This window comes from Cibotium barometz, chromosome 33 (assembly GCF_041138505.1).
Source record: "Cibotium barometz isolate CiBa-2024 chromosome 33, ASM4113850v1, whole genome shotgun sequence".
Taxonomy (NCBI): domain Eukaryota; kingdom Viridiplantae; phylum Streptophyta; class Polypodiopsida; order Cyatheales; family Cibotiaceae; genus Cibotium; species Cibotium barometz.
The window spans coordinates 44329177-44351971 of NC_141078.1; positions in this window are offsets into that span (position 1 = coordinate 44329177).

Sequence of the window (22795 nt, forward strand, 5' to 3'; positions counted from 1 at the left end):
AGTCTTATGTATAAAGCTCTACACGCATAGAGCCTTACACATAAAGCCTATGCATAGAGCCTACATATAGAGTCTTACACATAGACCTTGAAAGAGCCTATGCATAGAGCCTTATGCATAAAGCTATATACATAGAGCCTACGCATAGAAGCCTCATGCATAGAGCTTGCAAGATCCTATGCATAGAGGTAAACCTAAGCTAAACCTAAACCCAGCACACCCAAGGGTGCAATAAAGGAAAAACTTGGATAAGAAATTAAAAGAAGAAGAGATCTTACCTCTCTTTTGTGAAGCCGAAAGAGAGGATTAGTGCAAGATCTACAAAACAAAAGAGGCAACAAAATAAGAATAATCTAACATAAGAATGCTTAAAGCTTAAGCAAAAGAGGCAACATGTGATATTAGAACATTGTTGAGACCTTCTACAATACTACTTAAACAAGCAAGGTGGGGACGGGACAGTACCCCTTTTGGATGATAGCTTCTGAGAACTTTCTACACGCTCCCCACTATTAATGCCAAAGTCAACTTCTCTTTTACAAGAGAATGATAGTGAATAAAATCGAGGGATTCCCCTCCACTAACCACCTACTCGCGGGCGGATACCCACTCCTAACCTGACTTAACCAGCATTCTAGATGGCCTACAATAATGCTCCTTATCTCTATGTATAAAGCTTAAACAAAAGAGGAAACATATGATATTAGAACATTGTTAAGACCTTCTACAATACTACTTAGACAAGCAGGGTAGGAACAATGGCCCTTTTGGATGATAGCTTATGAGAACTTTCTACACGCTCCCAACTATTAAAGCCAAAGGCAACTTCTCTTTTACAAGAGAAGGATAGTGAAAAGATCGAGGGCTTCCCCTCCACTATAACCATCTACTTGTGGATAACCACTCCTAACTTGACTTAACCAGCATTCTAGATGGCCTACAATAATGCCCCATATCTCTATGTATAAGCCTTTTGCATAAGGCCTACAATAATGACCCATATCTCTATACATAAGTTCTATGCATAAGCCTACAATAATGCCCCATATCTCTATGCACAAGGCTTTACGCATAGAGCCTTATGTATAAAGCTCTATGCACAAGGCCTACACATATAGCCTTATGCATAAATCTCTATGCATAAATGCTTATACATAAGCTTCCATAAGGCTTTATGCAAGCCTTATGCACTATGGTAAACCCTAAACCCGACACCCAAGGGTGCAATAAACACGAGCTTGTACATAGAGCTTATACATAAGCTTCAATCTCTATGCATAAGCTTAAGCCTTATGTGTTGAAAATGTGGTGCCTAGATGCACAAGGATTATGGGGTGTGTGTGAAGGTGTGTGAACAGCCTCTAGAAGAGAGGAGATATTTGAGATATTTCTTAGATGAGGTGGCATCAATGGAGTCCACATGATATGTAACCATTTGGCTATATTAAGAGCCTCAAGTAATGAGAAGAGTGTGCATTCTACCCTATCAAAGTCGTGATCATCTTGCTTTACACTAATCATCCATCATCCTTGTCATTAGCAACATTTCCACACTCTACTCTATGGCTTTCTTCACATTTCACCCACCATAGCTCTTCTTTCCATGCCCAAACCCTAGTTTCAAGTTGTTATCAGAGCACTTATAATCCTTGAATCCCCTTCATCATTTCTCCAAAATCATTCACTTGAGGTCTCACACTAATCTCCTCATTAATCTAGCCTTAATTTCCATCTTATCCCTTTCAAGCTCTCATGGGGCAGCCTGACTACCCACTGGCTTTTCTATCAGTTCTCCCTCTACAAGGAATCTCTCTTCAAACCCTCTTAGAGGGAGCTAGTAAACCTCAGGGCAACTCCACAACTTGGAGCAATTAGATGACGGACGCCTGTAGCCCTGACGGCGGCATTAGCAAAGAAGTTAAAATCGCTTATTATTACAATTTGGGGGAAATCTTCAGCGTGGTCAGCACGGCAACTTTCACGACCATTCCACTGAGGGGAGGCTGTGCCTAAGGGTCCTCTAGAAGCTCACCAAAGGGATTCTCAAACAAGACAAGGAGTTGTCCACACTGGTTGAAAGAGCAAAGGGTACCCTAGGTGCCATAGCCAAAAGCTTGAGGTATTGTGAAGAAACTTAATTAAAATCTTAATCATAGTACTTCAGGTTTAATCTAGGCACAAGTACAAGTGATCTTTTGAGATATTCTAAGTTGTTTGGTGGAAGGCTTGCTTAAATACCCTCTTGCACCCATGAACTCATGAGAAATCATGTCCAAGTTGCCTTGAAATGCCTAGATCTCACTAGTGAATCCCTTCATTGATGTGTGTATGCATTCCATCATTGATGTACATGAGTTGAGGCATTCTGAAAATCAGTAATGAATGTGACATGTATGTAAGCATCCTCCATGCTAAGGCAAAGTGGTCATAAGTCATTGTTTGTAAAGGGTAGACACTGCCAAGTACTACTGCATAGACGGGGACTTTGGTAAGACCCCCTACTCATCATGGCACATGATGAAATCATCAATTTTAATGGTATTGGATTCCACACATGGCAGTCAAAGATCATGTATGCACTCATGAAGAAAAATCTATGGGGAATAATTCAAGGGAGGGACACTCAAGCAAGCCTAGGAACTGCATGGAATGAGAAGAATGAGAGGGCCTTGGGACTCATAGCACTTGCGTTGGATGATGAGGTCATTCATCATGTCACTGGGATTAAGAAGGCCAAGGATGCATGGGAAGAGTTAAACAAGTTGTTTGGTACATAGGTAAAACACTCCAAAGTTCATTTACTATGCAATTATATCAACTCAACCTAGGTACTAGCCATGATCTAACAAGTCACATCAACAAGTATAAAAGCATTAAGCAACAGCTTGCCACCATTGGTACGCTTGATGATGATGAAGCTAAGGCTATTTTGCTTGCTAGCTATGAAAGGAAAGCAGAGTATGCCAACATAGTTGAAATCTTGTCTAACAACTCTACTCTAACCTTGAATGATGTACAAGCCTCATTGCTTGAATATGAGCAAAAGATGAAAAGCAAATATGAAAATGGAGCGTCCTCATCAAAGGATTTGGCACTTTATGCTGGTAAAAGAGAATTCAAGCCTAGATGCAATCATTGTGGCAAGTTAGGCCACACATTCAACACATGCAAATTCAAAGATAAACCAAAGCTTGAATGTATGGTGTGTGGGAAACTCGGACACACGAAAAGCAACTGCTGGTCAAATAATCAACCTCAACAAGCGAATGTGATCCAAACAAGGATATGGAAGCACTTTTTGAAGCTATGGAGTTTTCACGTACCCCTTGTATCTTTTTGTATTGTTTCTACCCACTGGCACCGATGTAGCCATGGTAGAATGATGTAAAGGCCAAGATGCCTATGATGTGTACATCATACCTAGGTGTGTCCTAGATGGCATCAAGGGGGGGTGTTGAAAATGTGGTGCCTAGATGCACAAGGAGTATGTATCAAGGGGAGGGGGGGTGTGAAGGTGTGTGAACAACCTCTAGCAGAGAGGAGATATTTGAGATATTTCTTGGATGAGGTGGCATCAATGGAGTCCACATGATATGTAACCGTTTGGCTATATTAAGAGCCTCAAGTAATGAGAAGAGTGTGCATTCTACCCTATCCAAGTCGTGAAAAACTTGCTTTACACTAATCATTAATCATCCTTGTCATTAGCAACATTTCCACACTCTAATCTATGGCTTTCTTCACATTTCACCCACCATAGCTCTTCTTTCCATGCCCAAACCCTAGTTTCAAGTTTATGCTCAAGCCTATGCAAAAATCTTATGCAGAAGCTTCAATATCTATGCATAAGCTTAAGCCTATGCATAGAGCTCTATGCATAAGCTTCAAGCCTTGTGCATAAAGATTGCATAAAGGCTTGAAGCTTAGAACTTATACATAAGCCTTTATGCATAAATCTTATGTATAGAGATCTATGCATAGAGCTTACATAAGGCTTATGCATAATCTCTATTCAAGAAGCTTATCATAAATCCTATGCATAGAGCTTGCATAAGCTTTATGCAAGAAGCCTATGCATAAGCTCTTTGTATAAAGCTTATGCATAAAGCCTATGCAAGAAGCTTAAACATACCCTAACCCCGACACCCACCAAGGGTGCACTATTACAAAGAAAAAAGCATAAAATTAGACATGGAAAAAGAGGGCTTACCTCTTTTTTTGAAAAGCTAAAAGAGAGGATTGGTTAAGGGATCTACAAAACAAAAAAGTAAACACAATAATTAATATAACATTAAGAACTAATGCACATACAATACAAAACCCTAAATGTTCTATGCATGCATAGAGAGCCAAAGAAATCACAAAATCCTAAAAGCCAAAAACCCTAAAGAGCCATAAAAACATAAAAGTAAAAGGGGGCTCTCACCTCAAAAAGCCCTTGTTATGAGTTATTCACTTGAATAAACCTATAAAAAAGAAACAAAATAAATCAAAAAGTTAGTAAGTTTCCTTTATTCTAACATATTAGCAAGCAAGAGACTAAGTGAAAGAGGAGAAGGAGAAGAAGAGGAAAACAAGATGAGTTTCTTTAACCTATTCCTAATGCATAAATGACTAAAAGGAAGTGGTTTATGTTGCCCTAACCCTAGCTCTATGCATAGAATGAATAATAGAGAGCTCTCCATCAAAGCTCTCTATTAACACTGCTATGCATAGAGCTAGGTTAGAGCAAGGGAAAGGAAAGAGAGGGGAAGGGAAAGAAAAGCTCACATAGAGAGCTATGTTGAAGCTTTCCATGAAAGCTTAGAAAACAAGAAAGCATTAAAGCTTTCCATGAAAGCTTAGAAAATAAGAAAGCATTAAAGCTTTCCATGAAAGCTTGGGAGAAAGAAAGAAAGGAGAGAGGCACTTACATTGGAGAGGGAGAGAGCTTTGATGGAAGAGGTGAAATTACTTGGTCGGGGAAAGTGTTGCTACAGCCATTCTCCTAGCGTGTGCAACTAAGAGAGGTAGGTAGAAAGGAATTCCGTAGGCGATTTAAGCAAGAGTCTTGGTTTCCAAGTAGCTGCCCAGCTGAGCAAAATTTTGCTTCTGCTGGGCAGCGCTATTTCAATGCTGTAAACACTGCCTAGCAAGCAAAACCCTGGGCAAATTTCTATCTTCCAGTTCTGGATAGCTCATGTGTTTTTGTACTAACACATAATTAGTTTTGGCTAGGTTTCAGATGTCTGACGATGATCAAGGGCTGGAAGTTGGTTCCAAAGCATGGTTGGAGAGAAAAAATTTGTTGTATGTGTGATTTATGTGGCAAGGGCCAATATATACGACAACGTTGTATAACAATTAAGTATGTCCAGACATATGGACTTCATGAGGCATTAGCACAATCAAGTGTGGATGATGACATGGAGGAGAAACATAGGAGAGTGTTACACAACATGCCACACCATTCAATGACATCAAGTAGATTGCAAAAGGTGGCAAGGCTTCACAGGGAAAGCATGGCTGAGAATCATCTTCGCCAACCAATGAATGAGGTGCCTCTACCATTGCCACATAAGGAGGAAGAAGATCTCATCACATGGAAGAAGACATGGTGAATGACTTCTTTGAACGGGAGGTCATAGATGATAGAGAGAAAGCTAAGAGGAGGAAACCTTGCACAGAGAGGCAAGCACCCCTTTGTATGAGGGATGTTCATACTCCACATTGTGAAAAAACTTAGAGCTATTAAACTTGCAAACAACTTATGGATGGAGTGATGCAAGTGTCACAAGTCTTCTTAGGTAAGATCACCTTATTCTATTCTCTTAAATAGAAAATGTCTCATGTTTTATATACTCTCCTTGTAGATATTTTGACATATAATTTCTTATGTTATGTTGTAGGCTTCTCAAGAAGATTCTTCCTCCTAAAAATCTATTACCAAACTCACGAGATGGGTCTCATAAAATGCTCTCTATGCTAGGTATGGATTATACAAAAATACAGGCATGTCCCAATGATTGCATGCTATTTAGAGGGGTTAATAAGCATGCAACACAATGTCTACAATGTGGAGAGAGCCTCCTAGAGGGATAATTTACAAGGAGACAAAATTTCCCAAAAGGTATTGAGACACTTCCCTATTATTCCTTCCAGCCAACACATGTTTAAATGTAAGGGGATTGGAGAACTCATGACATGGCATGCTACACTCATTGCTCAAATAATGGAATCATGAGGATCATAGCTGATTCACCGACATGGCAACATGTGGAGCATGAATGGCCAGAGTTTAAAGATGAGCCCCATCACTTACGTCTTGGCTTGGGCTGGATGGTGTTAACCCATTTGGAAGTCCACATCATGGTCTACTTTGCCTATTATACTGGTAAATTACAACACCTCCCTCCATGGGTGGAAATCAAGAAAGGTCATATAATGCTTGCTCTCCTTATACTAGGCAAGTATAAGGTGGCAAAGATGGATGTGTACCTGTAGCCTTTGACTAAGGAGCTTAAGACACTATGGTGAGGTATCAAAGTGCATGATGTCTCAAGGCCAATAAATATGCATGAGGCAGAGTTGAAAGGAGTTTTGCTTTGGACGATGCATGACTATCTCGGGTTCTTGGAGTGCTCACGTACAAGATTGAACCGGATAACTTTAAACTTTAAGTTTATATCTCTACCTCTCAATTTTAAAATAGGTTTGGCAACCTTTGGACATCATGCATGTCCGATTCGTGGACCATCACTTGTTTCGGAAAGACCCGTTACACTAAAGAAGGTGGTGTATGAGAAACCTCATTGATTTCTCCCTCCTTCACATCCCAAGTATGTGCCACATGATGTCTCACCACTTGTGTGATAAGAGGTGGAGATTGGTTTGAGGCATGGAGAAGCACCCCCAATCCACCACCCCGATGGGATGTCTAGACACTCAATCTTCTTTCGACTTCCATATTGGTGTGAGTTGAAGATCAATCATCTCTTAGATCCCATGCATATCTTCAAGAATGTGGCAACAAATATTTGGGATCATTTAATTGGTAAAAGAGATACAAAGGGTACAAGGGATGACTTACAAATCATTGGACACCTTCAAAGTGCATGGCCAATTTAAGTGAGAGTAGTAGCATGGTCCTACCAAAGGCACCATGGGTATTAACCAAGAAGGAGCACAATAAGGTGAAAAGTGTGATTGCATCTTTTCGTACACCAATAGAAGTAATGCAATCATTGAAGGGTGCCTTCACAAAGACAAAAAAGAAAGGAGAGGTACAATTATATGGCCTCAAGACACATGATTGGCACAAGATATTACAAGTATATAAATATTCACTTATTCATTTTCTCTTTATGGTACATAATTTGTAGGCTCATATACTAACTTCCATTTTTTTCTATGCATAGTTTATTCTTCCAATTGCTATAATTGGTCGTGGTGGAGACAAGAAGGTGAGAAAGGCTATTTACAAAATGGGAAGCTTGGTGAGGTATAAATCTTCTCTTCAATTCACTAGCTAAGTTCTATTTAATATTTGGTATTCTCATGCACTCACAAGTTATGTATAATAAATAGTACACATGATTGCTATGTATGTAGGTACATATCCTTAAAGGAGATAAATTCTACATCCATTGAGATGGCTCATCTCAATGCTATAAAGGTAGTGTATATGATTAAGAAAAACTTTCCTAGAACAATTCTCACTAGCCAGTTGCATCTTATGGTTCATTTGGTTGATGAAGTGGTGCTTTGTGGTGTTATTCATGTTTGATGGATGTTTTTTCTTAAAAGGTTCATGAAAACCTTAAAGAACTTTATGTGACAAAGAGCAAGACCAAAAGCGAGTCTCTTATGTATATCTCAAAACATCTATCTCACATAGATCCTTCCATGCTATGATTGTGGAGAAATGAGGAGGATGACTGACTAATCACTAATGTGCCACAAGCAAAAGGAAGGCAACGAACACTGGATAAAGCATTATGCCAAAAGGTGAATACATTGTGCATTCTAAATAGTCTTATCATGGAGAAGTGGATTAGGAGATACAAGGATGCAATCGATAGACAAAAGGATGAGAGAAGAGCTTTCAGAAGAACAAATAGATGCTTTGCCATTCCCGCCCGGCTTAGAACCTCTACCAAATGTGATCAATATAGAATTCGGCTTCGTATGGCAATATCGATGGCATCGAAAAATGGAGAGATGATCACAAGAGAAGGGCATGAGTATGCATGAGGATGTGACCCTCAAGTAAGTATATTCTTCATCTCTGTCTTAGGCTTTGATCGTTATGTACCTTGTTCAATACACTATACTAAATGTCATGCTTTTGTTTAATGTTAGTACAAAATATATAATGTAATATGGTTAGAGGTATTAAAATGCAAGTATGAGTGGGCTATGGTGGATCAAATGCTAGAATCAACATAATCAACAAAGAGATTAGATGATAATTAAGATGTGATTAGTGAGCAATTAACTGATAGCTTAATGTAGGCATAGATAATCAAAAACCAGCAAATTCTCATTAGGCCAATGCCTCAATTTATAGAGTTTACATCCAAGCATCCAATCCCATTGATTTCTCCTTGATTCACTCCACCTCTTTTGCTTGATTCTCTCCACCTCTCCCAGAATATCTCCACACCTCCTAAATCTCCTCATGCTACCCTTTATTCTCTCCTAGTAGATACTTCTCACCTTTTCACAGGTTCTCTCACATTTACAAATTCTCTTTTATAGCCTCTTGCCAAGGGCTTGTTCCCACACACACCCTATTCACTTGTATATTCCAACACCTCCCCTCAAGTGAATACTTCTAGTACACCTGGACTCTATACCAAGTTTCCCTCTTACTTGATAGTCCGTGACCAGTGCCTCAAGTCCGTAAACTCATAGTCCTTGACACTCTCTCTCTCTATGTGCCCAAGGCTACTACAAGTGCCCGTGACCTTGACTAAAGTGCTCACACATACATCTACCACATGGCCTACATCATCGGTGGCTCAGAGGTGGTTTTACTTTGTTGGGACAGGTTACATTGGGTTGTGGGGTTTCACTCTCTCTCTCTCTCTCTCTCTCTCTCTCTCTCTCTCTCTCTCTCTCAAAAAAAAGATGATCTAACTCCACTTCCTTAGGAGCCTCCATGAAGTTTGCCGATGTCGTTCCTTCTCCACCACCCACTGGGTTTACTGTAGCAGTCTCTTGCCATGTGTCTTGGCTTTCCACAGTTGTGGCAAGTGAAGGTCCTTCCTCCTACTCTACCTCTTCCTCGTCCTCGTCCTCGAGAGAATCCTCCTCGGGTGAAGAATGCTTTTTCTTCTCCTGCTGTTGAGTCCAGCCATTTCTTCTCTTTACCTCTGGTCTCTTGCTCTAGTAGAGCTCCTTCTATCTCGTGTAGCTTCAATTCAGGTACATTCTTTAGTGTTGCTACAATGTTTTCATATTCACCTTTGTCCACACTCTTTAGAAGCACTGCTAGTGCCTCATCATCTTCTACCTTTTTGCTAATAGTTGCCAGTTGTTGCTTAATGCTTTTATATCTGTTCAAGTGTGTGATTAAAGGTTCACTTTCCTTCATATCCAATTTGTAGAATTGCATTAGCAAATTTATCTTTGAATTTTTAGCTTGTGTGCCAAATAATTTATTGAGTTCATCCCATGCATCTTTTGCCCATTGTATCCCTGTGATGTGATGAATGATTTCATCATTTAAACTGAGTGCAATAAGTCCCAATGCTTTTTCATTCCTTCTCTTCCACTTATTTTCCCCTCTCACCTCTGGGCATTCATCTCTTCCCTCAACTAGCCCCCACAAATTTTTCCTCATGAGGGCAGATACATGGTTTTTGTCTGCCATGTATAAAACTGCTCCCCATTAAATTTGGCTCTCTTGTACCGTACTCATGATGACAGTGAAGGGGATCTTACATCTTGATCCAATTTCAAGATTCAAGGGCAGTGTCTACCCTTTTACAACTCAATCTGGTGTTTAGGAGATGATTACAATAGATTTATCATCATAAAATCACCAGAAATTACATTAAACCAAGGGTAACAAATTTATACGGAATGGTTGGAGTATCAACCATCTCCGAATTGCAATCTGAAGTTATAGGGATCTATATCAGATACCCAATGGTTAATTTGAACCCTCAAGTGTACCAAAATATACTGATTAGTACTGATTAATCATCGATTAGCAAATTAATCCTCTGTTTTGTATGCAAAAAATAGAGTATGCGGGGAGTCCAGATTTGAGCCCTTAGAGGTCAAATGAGCTCAAATCCTTTCAAGGCCAGCAATAGCAATTAGTCTAGTAGAGGATTAAGCCAAGAAATGCAACTTAATCTCTGTTTTACCAAAGTCACCTGCTTTGCAGATTTGATGAAGAGCTTGAATCTCATTGTAGACTTGATCAAATCAAAATCTGTCTTCACCAGCTTGTAGAGAACCTTGAAAACCCCTAGGGCCAAGAGGAATTAGATCCATTTCATCTGGTACAGAAGAAATCTCAGTTTTGCTTCAGAAAAGTGGTGCTTGCAAAATCGTGAATTTCTGCAGCTTCAATAGGCGGTTTCACGATTCGTCTTCACAGGCTTATGCATGGGGATCATGGCTGTATGTGGCTAGAAGTAATGGGTCTAATGTTGAGGATGGAGGGAGATCAAGCCCCTCCACCAGCTGGGGGTGCAGAGAATAGTTGAAAAGGCTTTAAAAATGTGATTAGCTATTAATCATGATTAGTAAGATAATCTGTTGCTTAAAAACTAGATGAGTCCTAAGCTATGGCTCTGATACCATGTTAAAATGCAAGCATGAGTGGGCTATGGTGGATCAAATGCTAGAATCAACATCATTAACAAATATATTAGACGATAATTAAGACGTGGTTAGTGGAGCAATTAACTAATAGCTTAATGTAGGCATGGATAATCAAAAACCAGCAAATTCTCATTAGGCCAATGCCTCAATTTATAGAGTTTACATCCAAGCATCCAATCCCACTGATTTCTCCTTGATTCACTCCACCTCTTTTGCTTGATTCTCTCCACCTCTCCCAGAATATCTCCACACCTCCTAAATCTCCTCATGCTACCCTTTATTCTCTCCCAGTAGATACTTCTCACCTTTTCACAGGTTCTCTCACATTTATAGATTCTCTTTTATAGCCTCTTGCCAAGGGCTTGTTCCTGCACACACCCTATTCACTTGTATATTTCAACAAGAGGGAATGCACTTTTGCATGGAGCATGTGGATTCTAAAAGAAATACATTTGATTGTGGTGTGATGGTAACTTTTAAGCAAGAAAGTCGAGCTAGTAGACATGATACCAATGTCATAGAGGACAATCTTGAGTATTATGGAACTATTCAAGATATTCTTGAGGTTGGGTTTAGAGCATTTAGTCTATTCATCTTTGATGTCAAATGGTTCAAGGTGATATATAAGCAACCGTGAAGAAACATCCAAGTTGGTTCTTTCAAATTGATTCCGTTAAGTTTTGGAGTGATGAGAAAGATACTTTCGTACTACCTCAACACTGTCAAACAAGTTAGTAACCCAACCAATCTCACCAGTAAATCTTGATGTAGTATAATAAAATAGTAACCCCTTTGTTTTATGATAAAGGCTATGTTTCATGCAGCTTGAATTGATCCAAAGTGGTGGTATGTTATACAAGTTTCCCCTTGTTCAAAACATATCTTTTAAGATCAAAATGTTGAGGTCAAATCTCTGGATGAGGTGCAAGTACTACCTCAAATCAACTCATTGGAAGACGACAATGAAAAAAACAATTTAGAGGAGGCCGATCAAGATCATGAGGAACATCAATCCAAAGAAGATGATGAATCACCTCTATCAATCATAACAATGCTTCGTTGGATAATAATAGTGATATTGATATGGAACCATATCTTTTCATTGAGCTTCCATTAGATATAGACATTGATGAAGCAACATATATGGATCTATTACAAGATGGGATAGATTCATGATCTTGACATTGTTTCCCTTCTCAAAAGTTTTCAACTATCTTTATTTTTTTGCTCGAAACATGGCTCTAAGGGTTTTGATGGATGTTTTTTAAAAACCATAATTATTTTCTGTGTGTATATGACATGTATAACTTAAATTCAGCACTAAACAACTCTTTAGAATTTTATGCAATGAGAATAGCAGTGAATTTTTGCTTCTATTATTGTTGCCCACCAACAGTGAAATTTCATTGCTATGCTCGCCTACTAAGCAATGAAATTTTGCTGCTAGGGGCAGCAAAACAGTAGTTATATTTCGCTACTATGATCGTTACTCAGCAGCGATAGAATTCCCCTACATCCCAACAAAATAAAGATTACTAAAACAATACTAAAAAATGCTGCTATGCCCCCGACATGTTGTAGCGCTTGAGGGGTGTACCCATATAGTAACTACCCACCTTGAGGAGTGTACCATAGATAGTAACTACCCACCTTGAGGGGTGTACCCTAGATACCATACACGGATCCCTATGGAGTGCACACTAGCCCACTATTGAGGCACAATCCACAAATGGGATATCACCCTCCAAGCTTTGCTTTCCCACCTCTTGTACCTCCACCTGTACCAACTTCGTCTGCTCTACAGGGTTGACACCTAAAACATTGAGGTTAGCCATGGAAATAGGGAGAGGATAGCTTCAGGGATGGTACCACCAGTACCCACACAACCGATGCCATTGCCAAGACTAGAAAGGAACAAACTGGCCCATATCTCCAAACTAATTACAAAGTTTGATGGATCGGGGGATCCCATACCTCATCTAGAGATGTTTAACCAGATGTGAAGCATTCGGCCATGAGAAGACCAGATTAAGGTGAGTACCTGGCCTCACCCTTGGGCCTCACCCTTGATGAAAAAGCAGACAGTGGTTCCGATCACTAAAAACAGAAGACAAGGCTAGCTTTTATGCCTTGAAAGAGGCCTTCAAAGTCGGGCATTCAAGATAAGGAACTCGATGGATTCCGGTCGAGCAGTCACATAATATGAGGTAGAAGGAGGGAGAATCCATTCGAGACTATATCAATCGGGTGAGATATCTTCACTCTTGCTGTAATGATAGGGACAAGTTCTTTGATGAAAGATTGATCGGTCGATTCTTATAGGAACTTGAAGCTGTAACCTTGCATAATTCCCTATATACTCTTGGAAACACCTCCTTCGAGCAATGCTATAGAAGCACCATGGATTTTGAAGACAATTTCAAGGAAACTCATTCCCAAGAATTGCATGAAGGCACTTTTAAAGATTCCTTTAAAATCACAAGCACAAAATCTGAAGGGAAGGTGTAGGAATCCTCTTTAGAACAATCGGTAGAGTAACTAGCAGCTACATTGATGCAATAAATGGCCCAACAATGGAGGATAGGTCAAGGCCGCGGCCAGGTCAGTCAACCTCATCTTTATCCCAAGAGAGAACTAGTGTGGTGCCCAATTTGCCGAGCAAACCACACCAGTACGGAGTGTCCACATTTGAGGCCTAGACCAACTCTCTACTACGCTTATTGCCAGAGATGGAAACATCAAACTACCTGTCGCCAAACAGCTGCTCAAGCCAGACCCATACCATAAGCCTTACTGCCTAATTCGAGGCAACCACTGGCTTTTTTGGCACCTGCACATCATAATGCACCTCAGTAAGGATCCTCCGGGTACCCGATGTACCCTTTCCACCTCTAGTCCTTCCACCACAACCTCTATTACCTCGAGTGACCCATGTTCACTAGTCAACCTTGACATAAATTTTCAAAGAAGGTGAGGAGGGATAGGTGACTAATAACACCATTTTTGAGCCCCCTAAACCAAGTACCCCACCCCCACAAATACTCAATCATTATGTGACAGAAAAGCGCATGTACCCCGTATACCTAGCAACCGTAACACCACGATGGCAAGACTTAAATAGTTAATCCAAATAACCACCTATGCCATGCTATCATTGTGCTAGATCTCACTGAATAGCTGAATGTCCTGTCAAGAAAGGGATGGCAAGTACTCATCCACCGCCTTAACTCCCTTATACATAGGTTATGGGATAGACCACATGTATAAGGATTGCCCATTGAGAACGGGTGTACTTGGAAAAGGAAATGAAGCTAAACCAAGCACCAGCATTAACTTGAGTGTACGGGATAGCTTCATCCACACAGTACCTCTCAATGCAGTCACATGAATGTACAGTAGAAGAAGAACTACTACTCATGCTGCCACATCACTGAAGCATCTACCTTGCAGAAATTGGAAACCCTAGGACAAGCAAGTATCTTGTCTTATAGGTTCACGAGCAAGCATGAACAACTAGGCGCACTCAAAAGAAAAGGGCCATAAAGTTTAGCAAGGGAGACAACCGTGTTACTATAAAAGGTGGATTTAATGAGGGTACTACAAATGTGTTATCTTCCTCATCCGATGAAGAGAAGAAACTACCATCCGCCCCTCAAATAAGGGAGAAGATAGACCCTGATTGTCTACCCAAAAAGTTGGCTAAATACCTAAACCCACTTGAGGAGAAAGGTAGGCTAAAGGTGGCTCAAGATCTAGTCAAGGAATGTCAAGCTTAATTGGAAGAGGGACCTCAGGTAGTTCCTTGATGCCTAACATAGAACCAATTGATGAAACCATGGGCTAAACAAAGGACTTAACCACCAGGTACTCTTTAGAGATCTCCCTTGAAAGGTTGAACTAGAATCAATAATAGTTCTACTTCATGTAGACCGTGTTGCTGCTTATCTTAAGAATGTGAGGGAGTTTTTTCTATCTACTTGAAGAAAAAACCAAAAATCAATGAAATCAATGGCAAAATTAAGGCATGGACTTGTTGCTTCTACCTTCGATGTAGCCTCCAAAGCTCCTATTGGCTCACAATGCTCCATTACAACTCCATTGTTTAAAGAAAAACAAAACACAAAGTAGAAAAGCAACTCAACTCATACAACCACCGGTGGATTTGCATTCCATCCGAGGAAGATAAGTCTTTACCTTAGGAAACAATTCTGAAGGACCCTAAGCTAAGTGTTATCCCTTGCACCACAGTGGTGCCAAAGATGTTCACCTAAATGAACATTCACCTTACATGAAGGGAGAAGGAGAGAAGAGAGGATGCAATGGTCGGTTTGGGAGCATGCACTTAGCCAACCCTATGAGGGTTAACTCCTCAATGTGAAGCCACTAGGGGCTCACTCCACCACCACTTGTGTCACCCAAGTGGAGCTTCCATGTGCTAGGTAGAGAGCAATGAGAGAAAGAGTTATGGAAATATCAACTCCTATCTCAATGCCTTTATGTGTGCAAGGAGAGAGAGAGAAGAAGGGGAGGAAGAGAAGATAGAGAGCATCCTCTACAAGCACACACTCACAATCAAGCAAGCAAGCATGCATCAACACACAAGCTCACCACCATAACCACATAACAGAGCAAAAGGGAAGAAGAAGATGACTCAAATGTGATAATAGGATTGTGTCCTTTTCATATTTCCTTAAGTCACTTATATACATGAGCTCCTTTTTTACAATGGCCAGCTACCCATTAACAATTGGGGGCCCAAAACTGGTTCTCTAGTTTTATGTACACCTAGGATTTGTAGCTCATGGGCCGGCATTACACATGTCGTAAGCTCAGTTATCCCATATCTTTTTACATGAAGCTCTAAGCACAATTTTACATAAAAATTAATTACATGAAGTGTAACCATGCTTTGATTAAAAATGGTAGGAGTAATGCTAACTATTGTGGTTAATAATAGCACCCACAAAATCTACAATTACCATTGTACGAGCTCTTAAAATTGGACATTCACTGGTAGTATGTCATTGATGAAAAATGAAGCTCTCTCCTTGGGTACATGTGCACATTTTCCAAAGCTTTGCTAGCCTTCATTTCCTCTTAGAAAGATTTTGAGAAGTCAATCCAAGTCATTTTCGCTAAGGTGTTAGCTATAAGTTTCGCAAGTGGTGCTATAACCACTAGCTGCTTTTACTTACACACAACAAACTTAGAATCTGAAGCTCTGACTCCCCTTATCATCAAGTTATCATTAAGTTGGGTGACATTAGCCCCATGACGTCCTCCCAGGTGGTGATACCTCTAATGACCAAACCATTATGGATATCTTCATGTGGATAAATTGATCAAGCAGTTGATTGTTGGAGAAGCGCTCATGTAGAGCACAACGAGACTTTAAATACTTGAGGATGACTAATAAAATCTCACTGACTCATCTTCTTCTCTCTAAGCTTTGTGTAAGTGTGAAGCCACACTCCACAAAGCTCCTTCATGCACAAACTACTTTAGGAATAACCATCGAAGCCCGCTAAAGTTTAGACATTCTTCAACTCTCAAGGTCCAATACCAATCACCACCCTTGCCATCTAAAGGCATTGGTCTTTGCAAGCTCATTCCTCTCACCTAAGGCCTTGCAAACTTGATCGAAGACCTCAAGATGTCTTCTAGGATCACCCTCTCCATTGAACTTATGCATGAGCTTCATGATTTGTGCAGTCTTTCTAGAGTTACTCCATCCGTTATATCTTTCAGCCACACTGCTCTCCCCCCCATTGTGCAAAGGCTAGTGGATGAGTTGGGAGGGCTACTGTTGATTCTAGAAGCACTGGTATAATAGGGGCACCATGTGGTACAAAGGGTGTTGCCTGCATGCGGAGCATGATTTTTGAGGGAGATTGGTGGAGGGAGCTTTTCTTGGCTGTCCTCTCTCTCTACTTGAACTAACTCTCTCTAACTATTGCCACCACCATTTCCACTCACCACCACCACCCAGCCCAACCTAGCCTAGCCTAGTCCAACCCACACTACCCTCTCTCGCCTTCTCCAACCCTCTTCCCTCCCCCTCTCTCTCTTCCCTCCTTTTCACTCTCCCTCTCTCACTCTCTCTATCCTTTTCTCTCTCTGCTAACTCTCTATATCCTCCCCCTCTCTCTCTTCCCTCCTTTTCACTCTCCCTCTCTCACTCTCTCTATCCTTTTCTCTCTCTGCTAACTCTCTATATCCTCCCCATGTCACTCTCTCTATCCTAATCTTTTCTCACTTTCTATGTCCTCCCTATCTCACTCTCTCTATCCTTCTCTTTCCTAACTCTCTCTATCTCTTCCACCCTCCCTCTCTCTCCTTCTCCCACCCACGCTCCCTCTCTCTCCCTCCCTTTCACTCTCCCACCCACCCTCCCTCCCTCTCTCTCTCCTCTCTCTCTCTCCTTGTCCCACCACCGCCCAACCCGTACTACCCTCTCTCTGCTTCTCCCATCCTCTTCCCTCTCTCTCTCTCTCCTTCTCTCGCCCTCCCCTCTCCCTCCCTCCATTTCTCTCTCCCACCCTCCCTCTCCCTCCTTCTCCCACCCTCCCTCTCTCTCCTCTCTCTCCCTTCCTTTCTCTCTCCCACCCTCCTTCCCTCTCTCTCCTTCTCCCACCCTCCCTCTCTCTCCTCTCTCTCCCTCCCTTTCGCTCTCCCACCCTCCCTTGCCAAGGCAATTAATACAAAAAACAAGGCGATCTATAGTTGAGACCACTTTATTCCAAAAAAAAGGTTATTACATGGGCTACTACAACCTAACATTGTTTAAAATTGAAAACATACTATAAGTACCTATAGATCCTACACCTATACACTTTTTTGGGCTACTCTATTCTTTGACTTCTCCCATAGAGGCTCCTCCATCTCTTCAACAATATATCCAAAACTTCACCAAGTATCGATGGCGCTTCCAATCTTCATGTTCCACACACGAACAAATCTCCAGAATCAATAGGCTCATCCGCTAGCATCTTTGTCCAAAGATTACGGGCCTCTACTGTGATTCTAAGATGTTCTGTTGCATCTCCACCCGTTTTGTTGCATAAATATTTGCAAACCCTTTCCAGGGTTTCCTTCAGAGTATAATTAGGGCCATTAGAAGAAGCCATTAGAGATGAACAAAGGTAGTTGATGGTGGTGAGGGTTGTAAGGAAGAGAACAATAGTGAAGGACAGAAATACATCCAATATATTCTATGGTCCATTATTTTAGACTGTCCTAACTGCCCTCCAGTTAGCTCCAGCCTCACTAGCCCATGAAGCAAAAAAAATCTGGCTTGGAGTCTAAGTCTTTTTGGACCACAACATTATTAATCATCTCTCCTAGAAAAGCACTTGTGCCACTTTGTCCTCCTCTTTCATTTCAAAAGTTACAATTTTCATGAGATCTTACAGGCTACATGCCATCATATGACAATTGGAAAAGTACTAAAAACAAGATCAATTCTTTTCAAAAGAACTTTACAAGACCAAACTCTAACTTGGATCATATACATGTGCAACCATTGTTGTCCATTTTTGCACACGCCTGATGTGATCAAAACAAACCCAAGCCTTCCTCGGATCCCCATCTCTTGTTTGGCGCATACGGTTCACCAGATCTAAACCTCATGTAGGCCTCGTGGGGTTAACATTCTAAACACATAACACTGGTCTGACTCATCGAAAGCTTGCCCAAGAAAACGACTACCATTGAAGAACTCAAAAGCACATTGTCTCTTCAATTCTAGGATACTTGACTCTGCTCCTTACACTCAACCGTTGATCCTAGAAGCATGCACCATCCTCCTAAATCTACAAGAGAACAACTTAACAAACTATGTAAACATTCATTCACAAGAATTACTAAACAATTAAAAGCAATATGGAAAGAACATTAACTTTGACATAGAATTAGGGGATGCATATGTTCCAATAATAGTGACAACTCCATGTTGCTAATATTTGATTCATTCTTTGTATGCTTCCTAACAACTGCATCCAATATACGAGTTGTTTGGTGATATCCATTTGTACCTTCCTTTTGGACCACTTGTAGCAACCTTTGAAACTGCCTCTTATAGAAGTTCTCTTATCTTTTGCAATGCCTGCCTTGATGTGTGCCCCTTTGCACCTCATATGCAAATGTTCCCCTTGATGTATCATCAATCTTGACATATGTGGATCAGCAAGCATACAATAGACACCATAGCACTACACATTCTTCTATATACATGTTTGTTCTTGCAGTAGAAACAAGCTAGTGATTCATATCCATCCGTTGTTAAGCCCAGAGAGGGAAGTTTTTGTGTGAGCTTGCCTATTATGTGAAAAATTACAAAGTTTCAATAAATACTCTTATAAATCAAAGTTAATTAAAATCAAGCCAAGACAATAAGCTTACCAACCCATGATGTTGTATTCGGTGTGTGATTCATAGTTCTACTTCCACACAAGGCATACGTGCACTCAAATAAGCCTCCACAAGAACTCTTTCGTACAACTCTAGGAAACTTCACATGACTATCTACAGGTTTCACCAAACAATGGCCATCATGTGCTTGCTCCATTCCTTGCGTTGGAGAGGCTGAAGGATCACGTATATTAGGCGACTCATAAGCCACATTACCATTATAGATTTGAGGAATCTCTTCTACTTTCTCAATATGTGTGCTTGCTAATAACAATCTACGAAGAACACCAGCATGAGATTCCTCAGACAATAAGTATTTGACCACACTCTTTTGAAGTGGTGTACCTGTGGGAGAACCTCCTATTGTAAGGTCAATAATGACTTCTTTTGGGGTGCTTGATGTAGTGTTGCTTGACTCTCCTATTATTGGAATAACAAGGTATTCTGTTGTTATATCTTTATCAAAGATATAACATGGTTCCTCTGCAGCGGGCCTAGCTGACTGGATAGGTATAAGATGATCTACACCATCATCTTGAGGTAAAAACTTTCAATCCAAAGTGAGGACATAAATTCCATCAAAATCATCAACTTTAGTAATATAATAATGAACATGTACAGTTCTAACAATAGGATCACTCTCCAAACATCCCACAAAAATGTGAAAAGAAGTGTTCTCCATGGCAAGAAAAGCTCTCAAAAAACCAGCTCACAAACATACAACAAACTAATGACAAAGCTAAACACAAATTCTATACATATTAGATTTTTTTAATGATCATTATAAATAATGTCATTAATACACAAAATCTAAAATTCATTTTCAATAATTATACTATACAATAAATGTTTGCATAACTACCTCTCATTTAATGATTATTCCATAACTAACCCCTATATAATGATTATTCCATAACTAACTCTCATTTAATGATTGCATAACCTTTATATCTCTGTTGTCATCCCAATTTAAGCTATAACCTTTTTGTCATCTCTTTTTATGATTCCATCCATTTTTATTTCAAATAAAGAATGTCCTTGTATTTCTCGACAATGCATGGGAGAATTTGAAAAGATTCAAAATGCATGGGAGAATTTGAAAAAGATTCAAAATGCAACATATGGGCATGTCTATCATCATCATGGTCATTGTCATCACATCATCATAATAAGGGTCTCTTCTTTAGGTTTTGCCACAATTTTTATGTAGGTTGGGAGGAGGGTTAGTAACCTTCCAAACATTCTTATGCTTACAACGTACAAACTTATAAAGGCCTTCACTTATTTTTGACATAAAGAGATAAAGAAGCTTGCTGGTCCCATCATACTCCTCCGTTCTTCAAAGATCCTCAAGTGTGTAACACAATGCAGCATCACCACATTGTGGAGGAATGTAACACACATGTGCACATGCATAATTGCAGCTATACATGCCATGCTTATCATGTTTGTGTAAGTATGAAAAACATCAAGCATTTTAAAAATACCATAACTTAGAAGTATGGATATATTTTTTGTTTTTATGTCTTTTTTGCTCACTACTAAAAGGTTAAAAATTCATTAGCAGCCCATATGCATGTTTGAAAATTAAGTATTAGAATATAAACAAAAACAAAATGCTATGGAAAAACATTTGCTTGGTTAAATCATGCTCTTTTCATTTTATTAGATTAAAAGTCTTGATGTAAGGATTACAAAAGCGTAAAAGACTCTTTTGAAATGGGTTTCAATATGTAAAGATGGTGCTTCCTTAGTTCTGGCCACTTTATGGGGTTCCTATCCAAATGATAGAGGGAAAGGGCCATAGATAGTTTCTAGAGTTTATTGAAGTTTAAAGTGTGTGCATACCTACTACTTGGATAGGGCAAGGAAGCAATGAACTATTTTGAACGGACGATATGTGAGGGCTTCTTCTCTCCAGATGCGGTCAACTATGGGCGACCCCCCTTCCCCCCCCTAAACTCACTTAAGGGTGATGGTCTCCCTTAGGTGACTAAGGGCAACCCCCCCCACCCACTTAAGGGCGATGGTTGCCCTTAAGTGGGTGGGTTGCCCCTAGTTGGTGACACCCACCCCCCACTAATAAGGGTGACGGTCGCCCTTAGTTAGGGGTTTGAGGGGGTGTCACCCCCCACTAAGGGCAATCGTCGCCCTTAGTGGGGGGGTGACTAAGGGCGACAATCGCCCCCACTAAGGACAACCATCGCCCTTAGTGGGGGGGTGACTAAGGGCGACCGTTGCCCTTAGTGGGGGGAGGTGACTAAGGGTGACCCTCCCCCCCCCCCCCACTTAAGAGGGCGACCATCGCCCTTAAGTGGGTGGGTTGCCCCTAGTTGGTGACCCCCACCCCCCACTAAGGGCGACGGTCACCCTTAGTAGGGGGTGACTAAGGGCAATGGTCACCCTTAGTGGGGGATGACTAAGGGTGACCCCCCCCCCCCACTTAAGGGCGACACATCGCCCTTAAGTGGGTGGGTTGCCCCTAGTTGCCAACCCCCGACTAAGGGTGACCATCGCCCTTAGTCACCCCCGTCGCCCTTAGTAGGGGTAACACATGCCCCCACTCCCTCTCCATTAAATGCTTGAAGCCCCCCCCCCCCTAAAGCAACGCAACAATCCCCTCTCCCCCCCTAAAGCAACGCAACAATCCCCTCTCCCCCCTTAAACAACCCCCCCTAAAGCAACACAACAGCTCCTCTCCCCCCCCCTTAAAGTAAAATGCCCTCTCTCCCCCCCTTAAAGGCAAAACACCCTCTCCCTCTAACAGCAAAATGCCCCCTCCCCCTCCCCTCCTTAAAAGCAAAACTCTCATAGACTTGCCCTCTCTCTCACAGACTTTCTCCCTCCCTAAACCCTAAAAGGATAGCCCCTCTCTCTCTCTCTCTCTCTCTCTCTCTCTCTCTCTCTCTCTCTAACCCTTCCTTCACTCTCTTTTTTCCTCTCTCTCTCTCTCTCTCTCTATACCTTTTCCTCTCCTCTCTTTTCTTCATTGTTTCTTCTCTTCTTTTTTGTTTGTTCCTACTTCTCTTCTTTCAAAACCCTAATTTCAAAACTATAATTTTTTTAATTTAATCTTTTTTCTCTATTTATATATATCCCTCTATTTATATCACCTCTATTTATATATATTGCTTTTTTGCTCTATTTTTATCTTTTGCTTTCTTATATCTTTTAGGACTCTTTCTTCCTTCTTCAATCTCCTCCTTCTCATGTTACTTGTTCATCCTCACTACGTCTTCCCAATTCCAAAGAGGGACACAAGTATCCTTGATGTTTAGTGATACCAAGGTAGCTACTGGGACTGTCTTGCATCTAGACCCCACCATGGATACTGTCCATGGAATTGCTCTGCCACTTGGTCATGTTGGCGTGTCGATAGAAGATGTTGAGGTGGGAGAAGTTTCTCTTTCTTTTCCCCTTGAAGATAGTGATATCAACAAGTCAAATCAAACCAAAGGATACACCACTATGTGGCCAGCCCAGAGATTGTGTAAGTCTTATTTTGTCTCTATCCACCTTTCCAATTATGCTCTTTTTTAGTGATTTTTTGGAGAGCAATATGTCT